This window comes from Mauremys reevesii, linkage group 16, assembly GCF_016161935.1.
Source record: "Mauremys reevesii isolate NIE-2019 linkage group 16, ASM1616193v1, whole genome shotgun sequence".
Classification (NCBI taxonomy): Eukaryota; Metazoa; Chordata; order Testudines; family Geoemydidae; genus Mauremys; species Mauremys reevesii.
This window is the reverse complement of record NC_052638.1, coordinates 12,367,661-12,388,859: the sequence shown is the minus strand read 5'-3', so window position 1 is coordinate 12,388,859 and position 21,199 is coordinate 12,367,661. Positions and strand designations below refer to the sequence as shown.

Here is a 21,199-nt window from a genome sequence, read left to right as displayed (position 1 = left end):
AACTCTGCCCCCTCCCTGCCCCCAGAGGGTGCAGGAGGGGTGTGGTGGGGGCTCAGGGCAGGGAGTGCAGATGTGCAGGGGACTCAGGGCAGGGAATTGGGGTGCAGGGTGTGGCAGAGGGTTGGGGTTTAGGCAGGGGGCTCAGGGCAGGGAGTTGGAGTGCAGGCAGTGGGCTCAGGGCAGGGGGTTGGGGTGTGGAGTGCAGCAAGGGACTCAGGGCAGGGAGTTGGGTGGCAGCGGTGCACACCAGGGCCAGGATGCCCTGGCAAGCAGCTGCAACCATGTCCCTGTGGCCCTCCTGCCCCAAGGGCTGCAGGGCTCTGGTGCTGCTTGCTGTGCCTCCAGGTACCTCCGCCAAAGCTCCCATTGGCTGCAGTTCCCCGTTCCCAGCCAATGGGAGCTGCGAGGGGGGGGGCAGTGCCTGGAACCAGGGCAACACATGGAGCCCTCTGCCTCCCCCGTCACGGCCGCAGGGATGTGATGCCAGCTGCTTCAGGGAGTGGCATGGGGCTCGAGGGGGGACAAGCCACTGTAGTTTGCCCACCCCTGGCCTGGAGGTAGGCCAGGGGGCGCAGGCCACAGGAAATAACCCTGTGGGCCACATGTTTGAGACCCCTGGTCTAGATAATACTTAGTCCCGCCTTGAGTGCAGGGGACTGGACTAGATGCCCTCTCAAGGGCCCTTCCTTTTCCATGGGTCTATAAAGTATTACCAGCCCCATTCAATTAGCTTAAAACCAATGCCTTATATTTTAAAAATGGTTTTATTTGCCTTCTGAGCCTTTGGGGGGGGGGCGGTTGTCACATTTTTTCAGCTCGCCTCCCCAACAACGAGGACTGCAACTTCCGGTTTTCTTCCCCTTTCCCAAATAAAAGCTCAGACTCTGTCACACAGCTCGAGGATCTGGGCGGGGCCTTTATATCACACACCCGCCGCAGCGAGCCGCCGGAGAGCTGGCCACGCCGAGAGGGCCCCAGGCAGGGGAGACGTGGCACACGCACCCCCGAAGCCGGCTCTGGAGCTGCAGGTAGCTTCGCTTTGGGTTCCTGGGCACCGGTGGGAGGTGTGAACTGAAGGGCTTCGCCGCCCTGCAGCCGGGTGCTGTGGCCTAGACAGTCCGGCTCTAGGAAATAGGCAGCGGTAGTACCAGCCTGTTCCTATTGGCTCGGGCTTGCTCCCAGGCACGAGCCTGCCTTCAACGGCCCATTTACCTCACCCAGCGGCTACCCGGGCACGAGGATCAGACATCTTCCCGCCTCACAGACAGGCATGCTGGGAAATGTAGGCATGGTCCCCGACTCAGGCGACAGCCCTGGCCCCGGGGCCTCTGCTAACAACCCCCCCTCGCTTATTCCGCCTACCCGCCCTCAGGCCGAACGTACCAGCGAGGCCAAGGGACCCCTTAACCCAGCTTCCCCGAGTCAACGGACTACACATCCCAGAGGCCAGCGGCTCGGCCGCGGAGGCTGCTGGGAGATGTAGTTCCTCCCTCAAGCCTAAAAACGCGAGGCGGCTCCCTTTGGCTAAGCAGCCCGGGGAAGGAAGGAAGGAGCGCGGTCGTACCCGAATCAATCCGCGAACCGCAGCTCGGCTCCCAAGGCGGCGCTGCCCGCTGAGGCCTGCGGGGCGGAGAGAGGGGGCTGGCGGCCGCGGCCGCAGCGCGCGCCGATAGGCTGGGCGCTCCGAGGCTGGCTCCGCCCGTGGGTCTGTGTGGAGCTGTTCAGCGCCCAGGTGCTGAGTCTCTCGCTCGCTTAGGGAGGCTTCGGTTCTGCTGCCCTTTCCCCTCGACGCCGCCACGGGCTGCGATGGGACTAGTATCAAATCGCCGCCGCCTCCGTCAGGCACAGTGAGTGACTCCAGCAGCCCCTCAGCCCCGGAGGTTTGGATGCGGCAGCCTCAGCGCCCCACTTGCTTTTTGGGGGGGGGGGCACGCCAGGTAAATCCGCCGCCCCGCCCGCCTCGCGGCTTTGTGCTGCATGTGGCTGTGAGGCTCAAGTCCGAAGGGGGCATTTCTTGATGCCTTTGGAGCCTGCGACAGAAGAGTGGATTCTCTGAGGGGAGCATTTTGCTGTGCACCGCTGGGAACAAAGCTGCACGGTCCATATGCTTTTAAGCAGTTGCATTATTTTAATTTCCTGGGGGAGGGGGAACGGAGGAAGAGGTTGAATGCAAATATGCAAAAACCCTATGCCCTAGCTGCATCTGCAAACCCTCACATGTGTGCAGTAAAGTGGGGTTTGCAGGGCACCCATGTTTGCAAATTCGCGGTTAAGCAGCATGCAAACGAAATGTAGCACTTGTGATATAGGATTAGCTACAACCTAATGCTATAGTAAAAGGTTGCAAAATGGTTTCCTTGTGTACCCCCATTATCGGTAGTGATTGTATGATTTTTGCTCACTGCAGTAATTTCTAATTCATTCCTGTCGTGGTTGCTAGCTACATCAAGTGGCTGAGACAGGCTGGTGAATGTAGTTCTTATGAATATGCATCAGAAAGGGGAGGGAGGAAGAAATCTCAAATATATTTAAGGCCAAATGTCAGGTTACCTATTTGGTGAATTAATTTTGCTGACATCCATTGTGCTTCTCTGCCTGATGCTTCAGGCTTCCTCAGATGGTGTTGGGTGGTGGAAAGGTAGTCGAATGTGAATATTGAACATGCATAATAAAGCATGGTGTGCCTTTAACTCTTTCTTTATACAGTGGCTTGTATCTCAAAGGAGCAGTGGTTTATAAACTCAACAAATCATATGCTTTGTCCCAGACCAGTCATAGTAGGTGTAGTAGATTGAGGATATCTCCTTATTCTTCTGCTTGGGGATTATGGTTGCTTTAGTTATTTCACAGATGCTGAAATAAGAGGTTGGCACAATGAAGTGATTATTTTGGGTGTAGATAATGAGAATGAAGTTCAATCCAGGATTGTTCTTCCAGCAAGACACAAAGCATGCAAATGTTTTCTGTGTTGACTTCAGCAGGGGGAAGATGCAAACTGAGAGGGAATGCATTGCTTAGTTTGAGAGAACCAAATGCAGTTCAGTTAGCACACTGACATATGTTCTGCACTCTTCACATTCTGCTTCCACGTTATAGTAAGAAGGGATTTGTGAGTAAAGTAGTTTTTTTTTTGGTATTACTCTAATGTATTGTTCCAGAAACAAGTAATATAAACAGTTACTGGGAATAGTAATGCAGTTCCATTTATTTTAAAGGCAAATAGATGTGCCTAGTCTTAGTTTCTATCTTATTAAAGGCAGCATATTCCAAGTAAAGATTTTTTTTGCTGTATTTCTTTTAATTATTGACTGAGAGTCAGCCATTTTTGATGCACTTGTGATTTTAATGTCCACATAAGTGGTGGTGTAATATTTAAATTCTAGAAGAATTTAGTTTATGTCTAATAAGCCTTATATGCACGAGCCTGCCAAGTGCCTGGAGTTAATGTAATTCAGTTTTGCAGGAACTTAGTACAGCATGCAGGGTAAAACTAGTTGAAGTGGGTTCCTTTTTTATCACGCAGAAAGACTAGTTAATCACACTTCATAATAAGTCCAATAGAGCCATTGCATGTTATAACATCGTTAACATTTTGCTTTCTTTTAAGCCCATTGTATAAATGGCTTATAAAAGATTTATGATCTCTGTTGCATAAAAAACTAAATGCAACATCTTGGGCTCTGTACTATATTGCTTGCACACCTAAAACTCTCATGACTTCTGTGACAATCTTCGGTGTACGGAGCACGGGATCAAGCTCCTTTTGTGCAGTATGCTTTTAAAATCAGGTGCAATTTTTAAAAATTGCAAGTAGATGTAAGATCCAAAGGGGTGGATTTAGCTGTATACCTTACTACAGGTAAAATTGTTAGATTCTTGGCTGTCTTTTATGTTCCCTTCCAGCAAAAATAATGCATATTCCCCATAACTGCTTCTTCCTTCCAATAAACTTTTTACATCAGTAATTGGGGAAACTCTGTGGATTGTGATTAACCATTTATGATTGCCATGCTGCTGAATTTTCTCATATGGTTTCATTAAAGGGAGCAGATTGAGAGGTCTGTCACTTGGCTCTTAACTGATCTGGCTTGTTTACTTAATGGTGGTAACAGTGTCTTCTCCCTGACTAAATTGATTCATATCTGAATATTGAAATGCCATTATTTACCTCTAATTTAAAAGGAAGTGGTCAAGTTAAAAATAGGTCTCCCTTCTTGGATCATGGGACAAAGGTGGCTGCTTATATGGGAGGTTCTGGGGCCACTTCAGATCCCTCCTCTAACTCACTGCTGAATAGCCTCGGAGGGGCCATTAAAATAGCTGAGGTTCAGCTAAGCAACACATATGCTGGCCACACCCTTTCCCAAGAAACATTTCCTACACTGAGAATTGAAGAGTGACATAAAGGCAGCTCAACTTGCTCTAACTCTTAAGCGTTCCTTATCTGGCCATTTAGAACAGCTTTACGGCTGCTTTGTGGTACCGAAGCCAATGCAAAGTTATCTTAATAGGGCCAAGGATATTTTAAAAATAAGCTTCCTTACCTATGCTGCCCCTAGTTAACTAAAACAAAGCATATATTGCACAAGTAACTTTTCATTATTTCTGTAGTTTATCTACATTTCTCTCAGCCTGGACAATAACTAGTCAGCATCCATCTTGCATGCAGATTCTGTTTCCGTTAATGTCCCTTTCCAGTTCTCATGCACTAACTAGCATTATGCAGGAAAGTTAAGTTGCAAACACTGGAGAGAAATGTTTATTTAAACAAAGCTTTTTATATTGGACTATTGAAGTCATGGAAATATTTCTTTTGGACTTAAGTTATGTAAAAGCTGCTGCTGTTTTTTTGTTTTGTTTTGTTTTTTCCAGACACTAAATGTGCCAGAACCAAAGAGAAATATCTTTAAAATGATGTGCTCCCATTTATTACAGTTAATCAGGGTATGTAGCTAGGAAATAGCAGTGTTGATTAATACTGTACATCCTTATGAACAGGCTCAGTATAAAGTGTGCACAAATGCTGTTGGAAACCAGTGATTCAGTATTTCTCAGTTGCTAGTACTACTAAAAAAAGTGACTGAAAAGCATATTTACTTGGATGCTGAACAGAACCAAATAAGTACTGCAATAGGTCACTCAGTATCTTGTGTTTAAGCAGAGGATTTTACTGTTCCCTACCTTCCTGGAGGGTGGCTGCATATAGTGAATGTAATTTATTTAGTTCTGAAAGAGAAGAGGCAAATAACTCCATTTATTGTACCACCTGTCCACCTCAATTTAGCAGTATGTTTTGCATTAACTATAATTAGAAACTTCTTTCTTCTCTCTGCTGTTGTGTGTGTTGTGTTTGTGTATTACACAATTCCTTCAAAAAAAAAAAAGCTCTTCAGTTCTCACAACACTACTTACACAGGGCTTACTCTTGGGGAAGAGATCCTGTTGATTTTAACAGGAGTAATCTCATTGGGACTATTCAAGGTAGTAAGCAGTATTTTCAGTAACATTTGTGGGAATGGGTTCTAAATCAAGAACACTAACTTTGGGATTATAAAAGATACTTTTATACTTCTTTGACTTTTGGTGGCTGGTGGGCTTTGGTGCGCGCTGTCAGCGCCAAGTCTTGAGTATAAAGGTCTTTGACTTGAGTGGTCAGTCTTTGTCAGTCAGCCTAGTAGCTCAGTCGTCTAGAGTAGAGCACCAGAGCCCCAGTCCAGTCACAACCAGACAAAACTCAAAATCCAAATGTGTCTGTGTTACTGTTCTTCACCGACCAAGTATGAACTCTCCAAGCACTATAAACTCTCTAAGTCTTAACACAGAAGTCACAGATAGTCAGTGACACAGATGGACACTCACAGCCAAGCTCTTGCTTTTGCCTTTGTGTGTGATTTTTTTTTTGATTTTTGTATAAATATTCAGGTTACTCCAGTCCCCCCCCAACAGTCCCACTTATTCTCTTTACCCAAGACAATGCACCTTTACTGGTGGAAATTCTCTGCACTGGCTGAATGCAGAATTTATGCACAATTAATGTTTTGCACACATTTTATTTTTTCCCTTCAGAATTGGTGCTGCAGCGCTGCTGGGCACCACTAGGAGCTGCTGGACCTGAGGACAGCTCCGCTCTCCCCCCCAACAAATAGAGGACACCAAGGGGGGAAGGAAGGGGGAGGGGAGGGTTTCCCGGCTGCCTGCAGCACATCCTGAAGGAAGGAAGTGGTGTGCAGGAAACTCCATACAAGCCCAGTCTGACCAGCATCAGGCTGTTTCTCCTCCTGGATCTCTGGGGTGGCCCTGTTTGCCTCCCTCAGGAGGGAGGAGGGGGTGGAGGGGCTGGTCTGTCTGTCTGTCTCTGGGCTGTGGCTGTGGCTGTGGGGGGGGGGTGGGGGAGTGGTCCAGGGGGGGCCCTGCCTGGCCCCCCCCCCCCCCCCCCCCCCCCCCTCACACACCCTCCACACACACCACCACTCACACCCACTATCCAGCATTCCCCCCCCCCCCCTCCCTCCCCCCTCCCCCCCTCCTATATCTATCCTCCAACTGGGAACCTCTATATGGTAAGGGGCAGGCAAAAAAAAAAAAAAACTAAAAAGATCAGAGGGGCAGAGTTTCCCCCCCAAGATGTGCCCAGCTGGCATGTGTGACACACCCAGACTGAGGTGCCCAATTAAAGCATAACAGGAGCTGGGTTGTTGCAGAGGTTTCTTTAACTCTCTACTCCTGGGGGAATCTTTTTGTTGTCCATATTGTTATAGCCATACTTGCTGACAGGTATTTTTTAAATAAATTACCAAAATAATTGAAACTGGCATGATTATATTGACAAATGTGCAGAATTTTTTTAATTTTTTGGAGCAGAATTCCGCTAGGAGTAAATGTTTATAGCCAATCCTGTAATAAATTAACTAAAAATATATTAATCAGGAAAAAGAAATGAGTTATTTAAACGGCTAAAGCAGATAAAACCTACACACATAAATAAACTAGTCTTAGGTTCCAAAAGGTGATAGTAGCTGCTGCTATATTTTATAGATACAAAGCAAACATTTAAATATCTTAACATAGGATACAGATATTATAACTGAAATTAGTGCATGCAGCAACTTACAAGCATTTCATAAAGTCTAAACACATTCTTATAACTTTAGCATCATTACTTAATGTTAACACACAGGTGAGTCAGATTGGTTTACCTATATGCATGTCAGTGTTCAGTGAGGCCTAGGAGCCTTGGCATGAGCTGGCACCTGGTCTGCCAATGTCACCGTTGCAAAAATCTAGCCTTTCTTCAGTTGCTTATTATATTCAAAAGTGGTGTTACATGTTCTTCAGCCATGTCAACAGGATGGACAAAAACATCCCAGCACATCATGCTCTGAAACTTTCTATCAACACACAAAGGGGTGCACACCTTGACCCTAACTGGTGCCACCTGTGGACACATCTCAGAGATTCATGTATTTGCAAGTATCTAGGAATTCACTACATGACATGTGGTGCAATGCCATCAACTGGATCACTCTGGCTGACTCAGCAGTTCTTAGTAGACTATGCGTATTTGATGTTGCAAACTCCCTGGCAAAATCAAGAATAAGACTTTGTGTGTGTGTGTATAAAAATAATATAAATATACTTCAATGAACTATGTGTTAGTCTTCACAACTTCTGGGAAAAGGTCAAGTTATAGCTAGATCAGACAATCACTGGTACAAGAAACAGCCTATAACTTGAGCACACAATGGAGTGGTATCTTAAAAAAATGACTTATGTGGTAACTTTATCTTGGATGGTTAGAAGTTTCTGGGAGATATTGAGGCAGCTGTCTGGAGAAAGTGTGTCCAAGAACAGGACAGTCCCTAAATGGAAATTGAAAAGTCTGACACTTGCTTCTCTATACTTAATCTCACCCCAGTTTTTCTGCCATTTGGGAGGAAAATTGGCATTGTTTTTACCAATCAGGAAAACACCTGATTTTGGTGAATCTAGGAGTGGTTTCACTCAAGAATTCCCCTTTTAACTCTCCTTTTGAGGCCTGCCTGGATAAGACCTGTCTGTTCGTCAGTAACAAAGCTCTCTCTTGGTCCTAATGAAGTGAACGGCAAGGTTCCTATTGACCTAAATCAAGCAGGATCAAGTTATTGCAGGGTTGCTGTGCAACTTGACAATATCACCTGCAAAATGTTATAGCGAAGACTTGAGGGCCTGAGAAATGAGAGCCTGAATCTTAGGCCAAAATTCTAAGGCTTAGTATGTAACTGACTTCAGTATGCTGTACAGGAGGGGATCCTCTGGCAGCATCCCCAAAGTCCCTGCGTGTGTAATTATTAGTCCCTCCGTTTGTCAGCCTAGGAAGTTTGGCGTTAAGCATTATTTTGTATTCAGTCACTCAACTTCATTTAGTTGGTGTAATGCTGTGCCTGGGCTGGTAACTTTTCATGACAGCTGTGCAAAGCAACCTATTCAATAAAACATTTTCCAATTCAATTTTCCACTTCTCTTCTGACGAAGTGGTATCAAGTGTTTATAGCAGGTTCTATTTCCACCTTTACCCCTCATTCACTGTTGGTAAGCAGCTTGCCAGAGTTTTCAAAAGCAGCCACTGTCTTCCATACCCAGCCTGAAACATGTTGCACTGGACTCTTCAAATATACTGAATATCCCCAGCTTCCATTAACTTAAATGTAGTTATAAGTGCTCATTGCCTCTGCACACTGGGGCCCAAGATGTCAGAAACGGAGTACCTAAAAACAAACCATCCAAAATTAGTGGCCATTCTTGGAAAGTTTGGCCTAATCCTCTAAGAGTCTTGCCTTGAAAATATACTCCTGGAGGAATTCTGCAACAAAAATGTAAAATTTCTGTGCCCAATATTGTAAAATTCTGCATATTTTGTCAAAATAACATATCATACCAATTCAATTTCAATTATTTTTGGTCATTTATTTCAAAATACCTGTCAGCAAGTATGTCTGAATGGGAGTGGAGGCACAGGGCCACATGGTGATGGTGTGTGTGTGTGTGTGTGTGTGTGCGCGCATGCACACACAGAGCTACACAGGGACACATTCAGGGAATGGTTTTTTACAAATAGATTCCTTACTAGGCATATTAATACAGAATTCTGAATAATAATTCATTTAAACTACAATACAGAACCATATTTCCCAGACCCCTCAGAAGCAGTGCAAAGGCTTGGGGGAGTCAGGGGTAACAGAGGAGCTGAGGGAGAGGGAAGTAAATTGCTAAGAAGGAGCCTGGGTGTGAACTTGGAGGGTTGTTGGGTATGGGTGGGGAAAGTATGGAACAAGCGTGTGTGTTTTGGGTGGGAAGGGATTGTTAGGGAGCTTCCCCCATGCAGACTCTGCCTGACCCCTAGCCTCTTCCATTCAGTCAGGCACATCTGCCCTTGTCCCCATGTGTTCCTGCACCTCCATGCATCTTGCACTCCCTGTCCACAGGTGTCCCTCCCCCTGTCCCTATGTGGCCTTGTACCCCCTCCCAGCCACTCCCTGGTCCCTGTGTGTCCCTGTACTCCCTTCCAATGTATCTTTGTGCCACCAGTCAGCCAGCCTCTGTCCCTATGTAGCTCTGCACCCCCTCCCCCATCACCATGTGGCCCGGCACCTCCCCCCCCCAATTGAGCCCCTGTTCTAGTCTGTCCTCCCTCACTAGCCCTTATGAGCCCCTGTCTGACACCCCCCCCCCAAGCACGGCACGCTGTCTGTCTTCCTATAACCCCTGTCTCCTGATCTGGCCTGACAGATCCTGCCTTCTTCACAGTGCCTTTCTCTTCCCTAGCTGGCTGGGAGCTGCTGCTCTGTTCTATCACCACAGCACCCTCTGGTGGGCAAAAAGCAGAACTGCCACAACATTTCAGCGGAAGCTTTTTTTTTTCTTTTTTTGCTCAAAAAATTAAATATGCATGGCTCATTAATTATGCACCCATGCAATAGTGCATAATTCTCCCAGGAGTAAAAATAGGACAATGCTGACCTCACTTGCAGAGGTGAAGTAACTCCATTAACTAAGTGGCAGAGTGTCCTGTGGCACCTTATAGACTAACAGAAGTATTGGAGCATAAGCTTTCATGGGTGAATACCCACTTCATCAGACACAGACATGGGTATTCACCCATGAAAGCTTATGCTCCTATACTTCTGTTAGTCTATAAGGTCCCACAGCACACTTTGCCACTTTTTACAGATCCAGACTACCATGGCTACCCCTCTGATCAATTAACTAAAATGCTTTGAGACCTTTGGATGAGAAATGCTCTAGAATTAGTGTAGTTACAGTACAAAATGGCAAAAAACAGTGAGCAAAGAGTTCGAATGGATCAAAATCTGTCCTACTCTTAACTCAATTGGCTGTCTACTCCTTTGAGTGGTAACAGTCTGTAGGTTAGTCAGAATCTACTCAAAACAGTAAATTTCGATTTAAAAAAAAAAAATTCAGACACCAAATGAGTGTGTGCATGTGTCATGTAATGAGAGGAGCCTAGGCTAGATGTGTAGCATACAGCATGTCTGGCTTACATCAGACTTAACCAGTAGCCATAAAATACCAGCGCATTAGGGTGCCCATATTTTCTCCAGGGAAAATGGGACATCCCAGGGGGGTGACCTGAGGTCATCCATTTCTTCCCCCCCGCCACCCCCTGCCTGGGGCTGGCCTAAGCCCTTCCTGCCTCCTGCACATTTGGGGCTGGCTGGAGGCTTCCCTCTTCTCCGCACCATGCCAGCCCCCCCTTGCCCCTCCTCGGTGCTTGGGGAAGCCCAAGCCCTCCTGCCATCTGCCCATGTGGGGCCAGCCTGAGGCCTCCTTCTACCCCCATGCGCAGGGCCTGCCTGAGACCCTTTGCCATCATTAAAGGACATTGTACAGCAGTTCACATGGAAAGAATGAGACTCTATTGCAAGTACTGTGAGCTGCTCAGATTCCCTTAATTATAAAAACTGTTAGGGAATAACCAGAGAGTAAACAGTAATAGAGGGATTCAAGAATCTTACCTTTTTAATATGGTAAAAGAAAACTAGAACTGGATTCTTTACAAATGAGGTTGAATGGTGGGTTCACTGAAGTATTAAAAAAGCTTGTTGGGAATAGAAAGTTTCTACAAGGCTATTTCAGCTATCGTCAAATTAAAAGAACAAGGGTATATACCAGCTTACATACAGAAAGGGAAAGACAGTGAAGGAATAGAGACAGGGAAAGACAGTGAAGGAATAGAGACAATCTCTTTCAGAGCCATTCATATTGCCAAGGATAAGAGGAGGAATGGTCTGAATAGTTTTAAGAAATGACCTAGACAGAGTATTGAGGAGAAGGTTGTGGAGTGGTCCTACTAATTCAAAGGAGGACTAAACTAGACAGGCATCATAGCTTCCTCTCACCTGTAACCTGGATTGCAATTTAAATGTATATAAAAGCAATATTCTTAGCATAGGCCCCAGTCCTGCAGAGACTTGAGCACATGCTTAATTTGACACGCTGTGACTAGCCATACAGAAGTCTGTAGGCACTACTCAGTATATAAAATTTAGATACATGCTTAAGTCTTTGCAGGATTGGGCCACAATGAAGACAATGTACAGCTATTCTCAATCTAAGCATATAACTTCCATTGGCATCAAATGACAGGCTGTGTTGGCTTCCACAGAAGTTCTTCTAGGTGTAAAGGGCAGTGGACTAGAGCAGGGGTTCTCAAACTGGGGGTCGGGACCCTTTGGGGCCGCTAGGTTATTACATGGGGGGGGGGTCGTGAAATGTCAGCCTCCAGCCCAAACCCCACGTCACCTCCAGCATTTATAATGGTGTTTAAACATATAAAAATGTGAGACTTGGTGAGGGGTTTTTTTTTTCAGGTAATTTTCTCATACTTTATGGATTTTGGTAGCTTTGTATAATTGTGATCTGGAAAAAATTGCAGTATTGGTTAAGTTTTTTGCTTTTAATTTTACATTTACTGGATCCCAATACCATTTCCCAAATGGCTGGAGAAATAAAACCAAAGGACATCCTTACACAGTAGAAGTAGGAGCTGCAGTTTTGCACAGTACTAGTACACAGTATATATATATCAAAGCTTACCATAGCCTAACAATATATTGGCATACTGCAAAATCTCAATCAAGTTTAAATGGGAAAATCCATTAAATATAGAGCAATGCTTCCTAATATTTGCAAGTAGTATCTATAGCAAAACCAGTATAAACTTAATTTTGCTCATCTCTTTAATCAAATTTTTAAAGTATAGTAATTTCAGGACTTCCAGCATGTTGCCTTTTAAACTGCTGGGTTTTTTGCCTCAAAGCTTTTGTTTAAAATGACTACATCACAAAAAAATAGACTCACAAGGATCTGAAACACTGCTTGAGTGTGGCCCTGGGTTAACAAGGATGACAATACAGGCACGTTTCCCACTGGGATCATGCTATTAATACACAGTAGCCGCACAAGGAGATGATGAGACGACTGCAGATACAAGGCAGGGTTTGTCTGGGACCGCTTCGTGCTAGAGAAAGTGCTTCACACCTGCCAAACACTTTAAAACAATCAGTTTAAACAGTGAAATTGCTACAGTGAACCATGTACAAATTGGGATTTATTAAGTCTCATTTTTGCTGAAAGCAATGGAATAAAAGTGTTAAAATGGTCCAACTTTCTATATTCATTAAAAAATTGGATTGTGTGTATTGAGCAGAGCTCTGCGATTGCTACAAAATTCTGAATTTTCATGTGAATTCCTAAACTTCACTTCAGCTGTGATAATGCCCCATTTGTGTCTTAATTCTGCAAAGATATGAGATACTAGCACAAGTGTTAAGCATGTACGCTACAAAATGTATAGAAAGCAAGCTGTGAAATGCCTTTTCTGCAGACATGCTCATCAGAAGCCCAATTTACTTATCCAAAACAGAAATCATGTGACCAACAGCAACATAGCTTACATTGCAAACAGTAAGGCATAAAATAAGCTGCTCTAAAATCTTAGTCTAATTTCCAACAAATGCATTCAAAAAAGTATTTGGATATTCTGCAGACAATTTAATCAGCTGTTTGCTCACTCCACTAATAACCTATCAAAAAAAGAGAAACAGATTGTGATCAGTTACACTAGCATAAACCAGGAGTCTCTCTCTCTCTCTCTCTGTGTATGTGTGTGTGTGTGTGTGTGTATATATATATATATATATATATATATATATTAAGATTTATTAAGATTTAGATAAATTGGAGGGAGTTCAGAGTACAGCAACAAAATGATAAAAGGTTTAGAAATTGTGACCTATGAGGAAAGGTTAAAAAACCTGGGCATGTTTAGTCTTTAGAAAAGAAGACAGAGTGGGAACCTGATAGTCTTCAAATACGTTAAGGGCTGTTATAAAGAGGATGGTGAGCAACTGTTGTTAATGTCTGCTGAAGGTGGGACAAGAAGTAATGCCTTAATCTGCAGCCAGGGAGATTTAGGTTAGATAGGAAGATTTTCCTAACTATAAGGATAGTTAAAGTATGGGAACTGGTTATCAAGAGAGGTTGTATAATCCCCATATTTGAAGGTTTTAAAGAACAAGTTAGACAAACACCTGCCAGGGATGGTTTAGGTATAATTGCCCTTGCCTTAGCAAGGGGGATGGATTAGATGGTCCCTTCCAGCTCTACATTTCTATGATTTAAATCAGATCATCATCATCAAGGGCCACACCCTATATCAGTCTGCTGGGGAAATATAGCTACAAATACCACTAATGCAGTACAAATCCTAGAAAAAGTGTCTTGAGAGCTCCTCTGATAATTAAGGTTTTTCTGAGCAGTTTGTATAGGACAGAACTTTGTCTTGTATTTACTGTAGTCAGTAGTGAAGATAAATTGCTGTCTTGCTTACTAAAAAGGCACTGGCTTGGTTTGTATATTTTACTACTGCCTTATAATTTCAGGGTTTATGTACCATGGTTCCTCAAATCTGCTAGCTGAGCAAATGAATAGATGATGATTTTTTTTCTCTAATGTGGCACAATAATTGGAGAAGCCCTTTTGAGTAACTCAACCACTATCTAGTTAAGCAATAACAGCAGCAAAGTAACCTGCTTATGGAATTCTAAATACATATTGGTAAACCCAAGTTATAATTCACATACATATTGAACTCTTTTAAAGAGTTACTTTAAAAAGATTGAGTCTGAAAAGATACTTTTAATCACAGGATCCCATTTTACCTCCTTTGGCCTCATTTAAAGAAGCTAAGATTATAGTAATCTCATTTGGAAAAAGTAGCTTGCTGCTGCTCACCTATCTTTTAGATGTAGGTGGGGCACAAACCAAAACCCCAGATCCACTCACTAGGATTTAAATGCCCTCATTTTGCTTAAGTTCAGATCTACTTTCAAACTTTCCAGTTCAGACCCTGTTCTCCTCCTGGTCTCTAGCTGACCAGGCATGGGAGGGCGGAGTGTTGCACTATGACAAGTGATAATTAACAGCTTCATGGCTGCTGGAGGCCAGACAATGACTGCATAGGCAGCAGGTCCAGTGCCACAAGAAAAGAAGGGGTAGGGGGGCCAAGGGGGTTCAAGGAGGAGGGGGAGGGGGCAAGGGGGGGGGAGGAGGGAGGGGGGGGGGGGGGGCAGGCAGGGGGCAGGCAGGGAGTCTCAGAGGTGGGAGAGGGGAGAGGGCAGGAGGGGGGGGGGGGGGCGGGTGGGGTGGGGGGGGGGGGGGGGGGGGCGGGGCGGGGGGGGGGGGGGGGGGGGGAGGGGGGGGGGGGGGCTGGCGGGGCCGGGGGCAGGAGGGGGCAGTTGGGGGGGGAGGGGTGGGGCAGGGGGAGTGGGACCAGTGGGGTGGCGGGGGGGGGGGGCGGGGGGGGTGGGGGGGTGGGGGGGGGGGGGCGGGGGAGGGGTGGGGGGGGGGGGGCGGGCGGGGCTGGGAGCTGGGGCTGCAGCTGCTAGCTGCTGAGCCGCGCCCTCGCTAAATCCCGCCAGCCTCCTTCTGGCTCTGGGCTCCTGGGCTGCCTGCCCCAGCCAGGCCTCTCCCAGCCCCTCCGGCGGCTGAGGGGGGCTCGGCGGTGGGGGGCCTGCCAGGGCAGGCCAGGGCCCCAGGCCAGAGGGCGGGCCGAGCCCCGGCTGCTGGAAGGGCGGCTGGCTCCGCGCTGCAGAGCCAGGCCTGAGCCCCTGGGGCCGGGCGGGCTCTGGATCCGGGCCGCCTGGGCAGCGGCAGCGCCAGCCCGCCCCCGCCCTGGCTGCCGCCTGCCGCTGGGCGCTGGGGGCCTCGGCAGCGGCAGCCCAGAGCCCTCTGCAGCCCGCTCGCCCCTGGCGGGGGGCTCTGGGGGCTCCCGGGGGGCTCGGCCCCCAGCAGCCAGCCCCCAGCCCAGAGCTCTGGGCCTGGGGGGTTGGGGGATGGGGGGCCCCCTGCAGCAGCCCCAGAGCTCTGATCCCCCAGGCTGGCTCTGCTCTGGGCTCGCTCTGGGCGGGCAGCCGCAGCCCAGAGCCCTCCCCGTCCTCCGTCTGGGCTGGGATGGCTCTGCTCCCGGCAGGGCAGGGCAGCAGGCCCAGCCCTCTGCTCTGCGGCGGCTGCTGGAATAAGGGAAAAAACCTAGCCAAAAATATTGGTGGAGCAGAGCCCCTGATTTTGAATATTCCTGGGGCTTTAGCTCCACGAGCCCATATAAGTTGGCGCCCATGAATGACTGCACATCTTTGTGCCACTTTTCTACAAGCCACAGGGGCCTTGATTTTATTTTGGGATTTGGGAGAGGGGTTGTAAGGCTGATATGATCTTTTGGCCATCAGCTGATTGATTGCAGCTAAAATATTTCTTCCACAGAGCTGCCACTGCAGTCTCTCATGCTAAAACCTTGGGGGTTGGATGGGCTTGAGCTCAGGTGAAAAACACAAGGCTCTGCCAGAGCTGCAACATCCACAACTATTTCGAAAGTGCTAGCTTGAGGCCTGCTAGTGTGAGTCTGGGTTGGTAGGCTCACTCCCAGCTGCAGTGTAGGCATTCCTGAGGGACATATTGGTAGGCAGACGACAGAATGCAAAAGAAATCCAGCCCCACACTTACAGAGCAGCATCAGAAGTGCTGCATCCAGGCACCCTGGGAAAGGGTGGAAGAGAAGGGGAAATCTGCCTTCATCTTCAACAGCCATCTCAGTGAAGGGAGAAGGGACTTCAGAAGTTGAGAGGAAATGTGAACAACTTCAAGGAGAAGGCAGAATAAGAAATGAACTCCACTCAGATTAAACCACATTTGATTACAAAAAGGTTAATTACCTGACAGACTAGTTTGAGTACTATTACACTCTAAAAATGCCATGAAGTCCACAGGTGTTTCGGACCTTGGTTTTGCATCCCACCAGAGAGGCACTGCCATCACACCAGTACTCCTTAGCATCATACTGAGACACTGGTTTAGGACCGCCAAGACATGAGTTCACTTACGATATTGTCTAAAGAGATTCCAAATGTAATGAGAGGCAGAGACTAAGCCAGAGATAGGTAACAATCTTTGATGCCAGTGCAAATTCAAAAGAAATATTGTCAATATTTAAAATTATACATTCAAAGTATTTTTAGACTTCATATCAAAGTAACTTCAGAGAATTTCAAATTAAGACTAACAAGTACCATTAAACATTTATATTGATACTTTCCTTTTCCTCCAGATTGTAAGACAGTAAAAATAGCCAGTCTCTCCTGGGCTGTGGAGAACAGAAACCTCATAAACCACATCCAACCTGTTATCCATATTCCCATATTGTATTGAACGAGCCTTTCCCAGGTACTCTTGACTCCGAGCTCTTTTGATCAGAATAGAAAGAGAGAGTACATGTGCAAAAAAAGTCCTTAATAGTCCATGTACTCTGCAAGGTGAATTATGCTCAGTGTTTTCCTGTATAAACCACATTCCTTTCCTTTGAAACAGGTGGGATTTTTAAGGTTCCAGGACTGGTACCATGAGAAAAGAATATGCAAGTATGTTCGTGAACTTTGCACTAAAACCTGCATTCATACCTAATAAAGTCTAGTTTCTGTGATAACACCTGCATGAATGGCCTAAAATACAAGTAGCAATGACAGTTCTGAGCTGGGTGAGGGAATCACTTCAAGGAAACTTGCACATGAGCTGGTTTATTTTTACTTTTCCTTTCATGCAGCTGCTGGGTGAAGTTTTAAGGACTGTATTCACTGTACCTTGGCACATTATTCTCAGGTTACTGGTTATCTTGGACGGATTTCCTATGCTGATGTTACATCAGAAATGTTTTTCTTGGCAGTGCTACATGGTGTGGGTTTTTTGTAGTGGAAATGTGCACTGAAGCATTTGTTGTATGATGGTATTGGCTGTCTGGCATGTTCTTTTGCATATTTTTATCCTTGGCTATAGCAAACACACAGGGTGGTATTTTTGCTAAATATGTATTTTGAAAATAGACATATCATTGGGTTCTACTCCTTACTGTTCTGTTTGGTATTGGTTTTAATGGTCTTCCAGGGAAATAAGCATGGATTAATTTGTAGATAATTATAATCTTACAAAATTCTACTTGCCTACTCACTAAAACTATTTTAAAGTATATTTGATTTTGTCAGTTATGTTATCAAAAACATATACATTTGTTATATAAAAACAAGCCAACATTTAAACACAGTTCTGGACTACTACATTCCTTTGCCTGTGCCCCTTCTTTAGCATCCCCTCTTTAATGCCCCTCTTATGCATCTCTCACTTGTACATCTTTGTCTCTTTAGGTAAGATTTTTTCCATATCGCATGTAGTTCTCCAATTGTCACCATTTTAAAGATGTTACTATGAAGTATATTCTGCCCTGTCAACATGACAATTCTTTAAACAAGTGGTACATAAGGCATTTTCTATGGATCAAGCTCTTTGCATAATCTAACATAATTGATTCTTTTTAAAGACTGTGTCCTATGGATTAAAAAAAATGACAAATACTTCTAATTTATCTGGCAAGGTATGCTTTATATTATCACCCCAACATTTATTAAGCTGTTGCAAGTACTCTGTCAGACTAGCATGTTAATTCCCACATTCCCTGCGTGCATCAATAGACCAGATTTGAACAAATGTGTAGTGCTATTGGACTGATTGGAAGTTAGTTGCATAGACTACGATTAAACATTCTGTCTTGCTAAAGCATGTTTAACTTTGAGGACTGAGAATGGAAGTCTGAAAAACACCTGCAGAATGAGAAAAATAATTCATTGTTTCAGAGTAAGATGGATGTTCTAATACTGAAAGAGCTATAGTAGGTGGCTAAGGTGTTCTAGGCAATCATGTGTTGTTGGTTGCTTACTGCTTCTGCTTTAAAGGAGCTCTGGCTTCTATCACGGATTAAAACTACATAGAGAGAACCATCACTAACAGCATAACAAAAAACCTTAACATACCAGCTAGTATCTACAGCAGCATAATATACTCCCATCCCATTCCACTCAAACCCCTGTACCTTCAGCCTGCCTCAGAAGCTGTCAAATAGAATATGAAACACACATGATTGGATGAAAACTTATTTTCATTCTACCCTAAGACATAGCAGTGACAGGGTAGGGTGAGTCATGAATGTACCATATAAGTTTATTGAAGTCCTCGTGGCCTCTGACTTTCTTCTGCTCAAGCCCATCTATGAAGGATATACAATTGTGGCTATTTTTGTTTCCCTCTAAATTCCAAGACCTTGGCATTTACTGGAAATGTAAGGCTGTGAGTCTGTCATGGAGGTCATGGAGGCTGTGAGTCTGTCACTTCCGTAGTGGGCGGCAGCAGCAGCAGCAATTTGGGTGTGTGGGAGGGGGCTGGGGGTTGGAGAGCGCAGGGGGATGCTTACTTTGGGGTAGGGGGTTCCCTGGCTCCCACTGGCATGGCCTCCCTGCAGCTCCTAGGTGGCAGGAGGGTCTGCGCTCTGCCTGTGCCCACAGGCCCTGCCCCCACAGCTCCCATTGGCTGCGGTTCCTGGCCAATAGGAGCTGCGGCATCCGGTGCTTGTAGTGGGAGCAGCGGAGCCCCTGCCTCCGCTGCCTAGGAGCTGCAGGATGTGGAGCCAGGTAGGAAGCCCCTGCCAACCCCCGCCTCCTCCTCCCCCAGCACTGGAAGGGGTCCTGGGCCTCATGCTGCAGCCTGTCATTCCCCCCCCCCCCCAACTAACGGGAGTGGCCCTCCCTCCCCCAGCACCAGCAGGCCCCTGCCCAAGTTTTAGTCAGGGCGGGTATTTTTAGTAAAAGTCATGGACAGGTCACGGGGCCCATGAATTTCTGTTTATGGCCCGTGACTTGTCCATGACTTTTACTAAAAATACCTGTGACTAAAACATAGCTTTACCTATAGTACATACAAGCAAGTTAATGGTGCATTGTATGAATTTACACATGCAGAACCAGTCAGTGCACATGCCAGTGGATAGCTGCACAGCAAAACATTCAATCATGCTTTCATGGCAATTTGGGCAACCACTTTAAAGTCTTATTTTAAAGACTTTAAAGACTTTATTTTATTTTTTTAAATCTTGCAATTTGGGAAAAAATAGAAACAACTAGAGATTGTTCTGATTGTTTATGCTGTCACAAGCCTTGATAAAAATACAACCAAGAATTGTACAGTTGGGCCAAGTTTTTGTATTAGGATTTGCATACATTATCAGAAGAAACTTAGAGATAAGGCTTTGCAGTGGCTTCTGGCCAGAAGAGTGCCACTGAACACACTCCTTGTCTGCCTGAATTGATTTAGTGAGAAATTATCCTTACATCCCCTGTCTTCAAGTGGTGCATTCAAGATGCCAAATGATAAATCTCTGGGAGAGCCTGAATCTCTGTTCTTTCACATGATGTAAGACTGCAGCTCCATTGTATCCTACATTTCCTGCTGTACTTCACACATGGCAGAAACCCTGTTACACTGAAATTTTACATGAACTCTCATTAATCAGGGTTTCATTTTGACAAGAGATGCCTGCCTGGCAAGATATGCCCTCTCCACCCTGAGCAGAACTAGGACTTTTCTTCCCCCCAGGTCATATGGGTACTGGGAATTTTGGGGGAGGGGGAGGAAGAGAGGAAAGTCATAAACTCATCCCCTGCTGGGAGCAATTGCACCAAGACCAGGAGCAGAGATTCTTAAATCTTTCCCACATTAAGTAGTAGCAACTTTGCCTCCTGCTTTGCTCAGCCATCATGAGATGGAGGAAATAATCTCTGGAATGCAGCATTTAACCCCTGTCTGGTAGGGTATACCTGCTGTATTCCAAAGGGATTAGTGGAAAGCTTCTCAGCTAGGAGTTCAGTCCCTTACGAGAAATCACAAATAAGCATCAAAGGATCATAACCACCCTGCTTTTCACATATTGCTAACTGGTTGGGGGTGGTCCTGGGTTGGAAGAGGTTAAGAATTCCTATATCAATGATACCTAATTACATGAAGCTTTGTCATAAGGAGGAGTGAACATGCTTTGAAATGCATTCACTGAAGCAATTCAAGATTCTCACTCTACTCTGGCCCAGATCCAGACTTTTTGCTGCTCAGTGTACAATATCTCTAGGTCAGGGGTAGGCAACCTGTGGCATGTGTGCCAAAGGCGGCACACAAGCTGATTTTCAGTGGCACTTACACTGCCCGGGTCCTGGCCACCGGTCCGGGGGACTCTGCATTTTAATTTAATTTTAAATGAAACTTCTTAAACAATTATTTACTTTACATACAACAATAGTTTAGTTATATATTATATACTTATAGAAAGAGACCTTCTAAAAACGTTAAAATGTATTACTGGCATGCAAAACCTTAAATCAGAATGAATAAATGAAGACTCGGCACACCACTTCTGAAAGGTTGACGACCCCTGCTCTAGGTGGTGGAACTGGTGTAGTTTTGCTGCGCAGGATTGGGGTGGCATGCAGAGGAATGAGAGGGAGAGTCTGGGAAATCTGGTACTGCATAGATCCTCCCCACGTTAGTGTGGGAGGGTCATTGCATGTATCCTTCCTACTTTGGCATGAGAAGGACTGTGTAAACTTGTGCAGGCTATTCCAGCCATTGGTCTGAAGTAGCCTTGGCTGAGGTGGCTCCACAGCTTGGAGGATTTCTCCTCTAAGCACCTACTTAATACCCAGCCCAAATACTGGGTTTTGGCCTTGCCCTGTAAGACTTTAACTATTTCTCAGTTTGAGTAAGTAGAGTTGGTAGGTTA

At 45.6% G+C, this 21,199-nt stretch overlaps 1 protein-coding gene across 3 annotated transcripts in view; it reads left to right on the top strand.

The window, feature by feature from the left end:
* The window catches only part of SMPD3 (sphingomyelin phosphodiesterase 3), a 263,658-nt gene that overhangs the window by 28,602 nt on the left and 213,857 nt on the right, over nucleotides 1-21,199 (top strand). Inside the window, exon 1 of one of the 3 annotated variants that reach the window (XM_039502788.1) lies at nucleotides 886-1,028. The exons of 1 other annotated variant lie outside the window; for it this stretch is intronic. The gene's annotated coding sequence lies outside the window, so the exon portion shown is untranslated. Of the gene's footprint in view, nucleotides 1-885; nucleotides 1,029-1,226; nucleotides 1,848-21,199 lie in introns of those variants that run through there. One more of the 3 variants, XM_039502789.1, reaches the window with a different exon arrangement.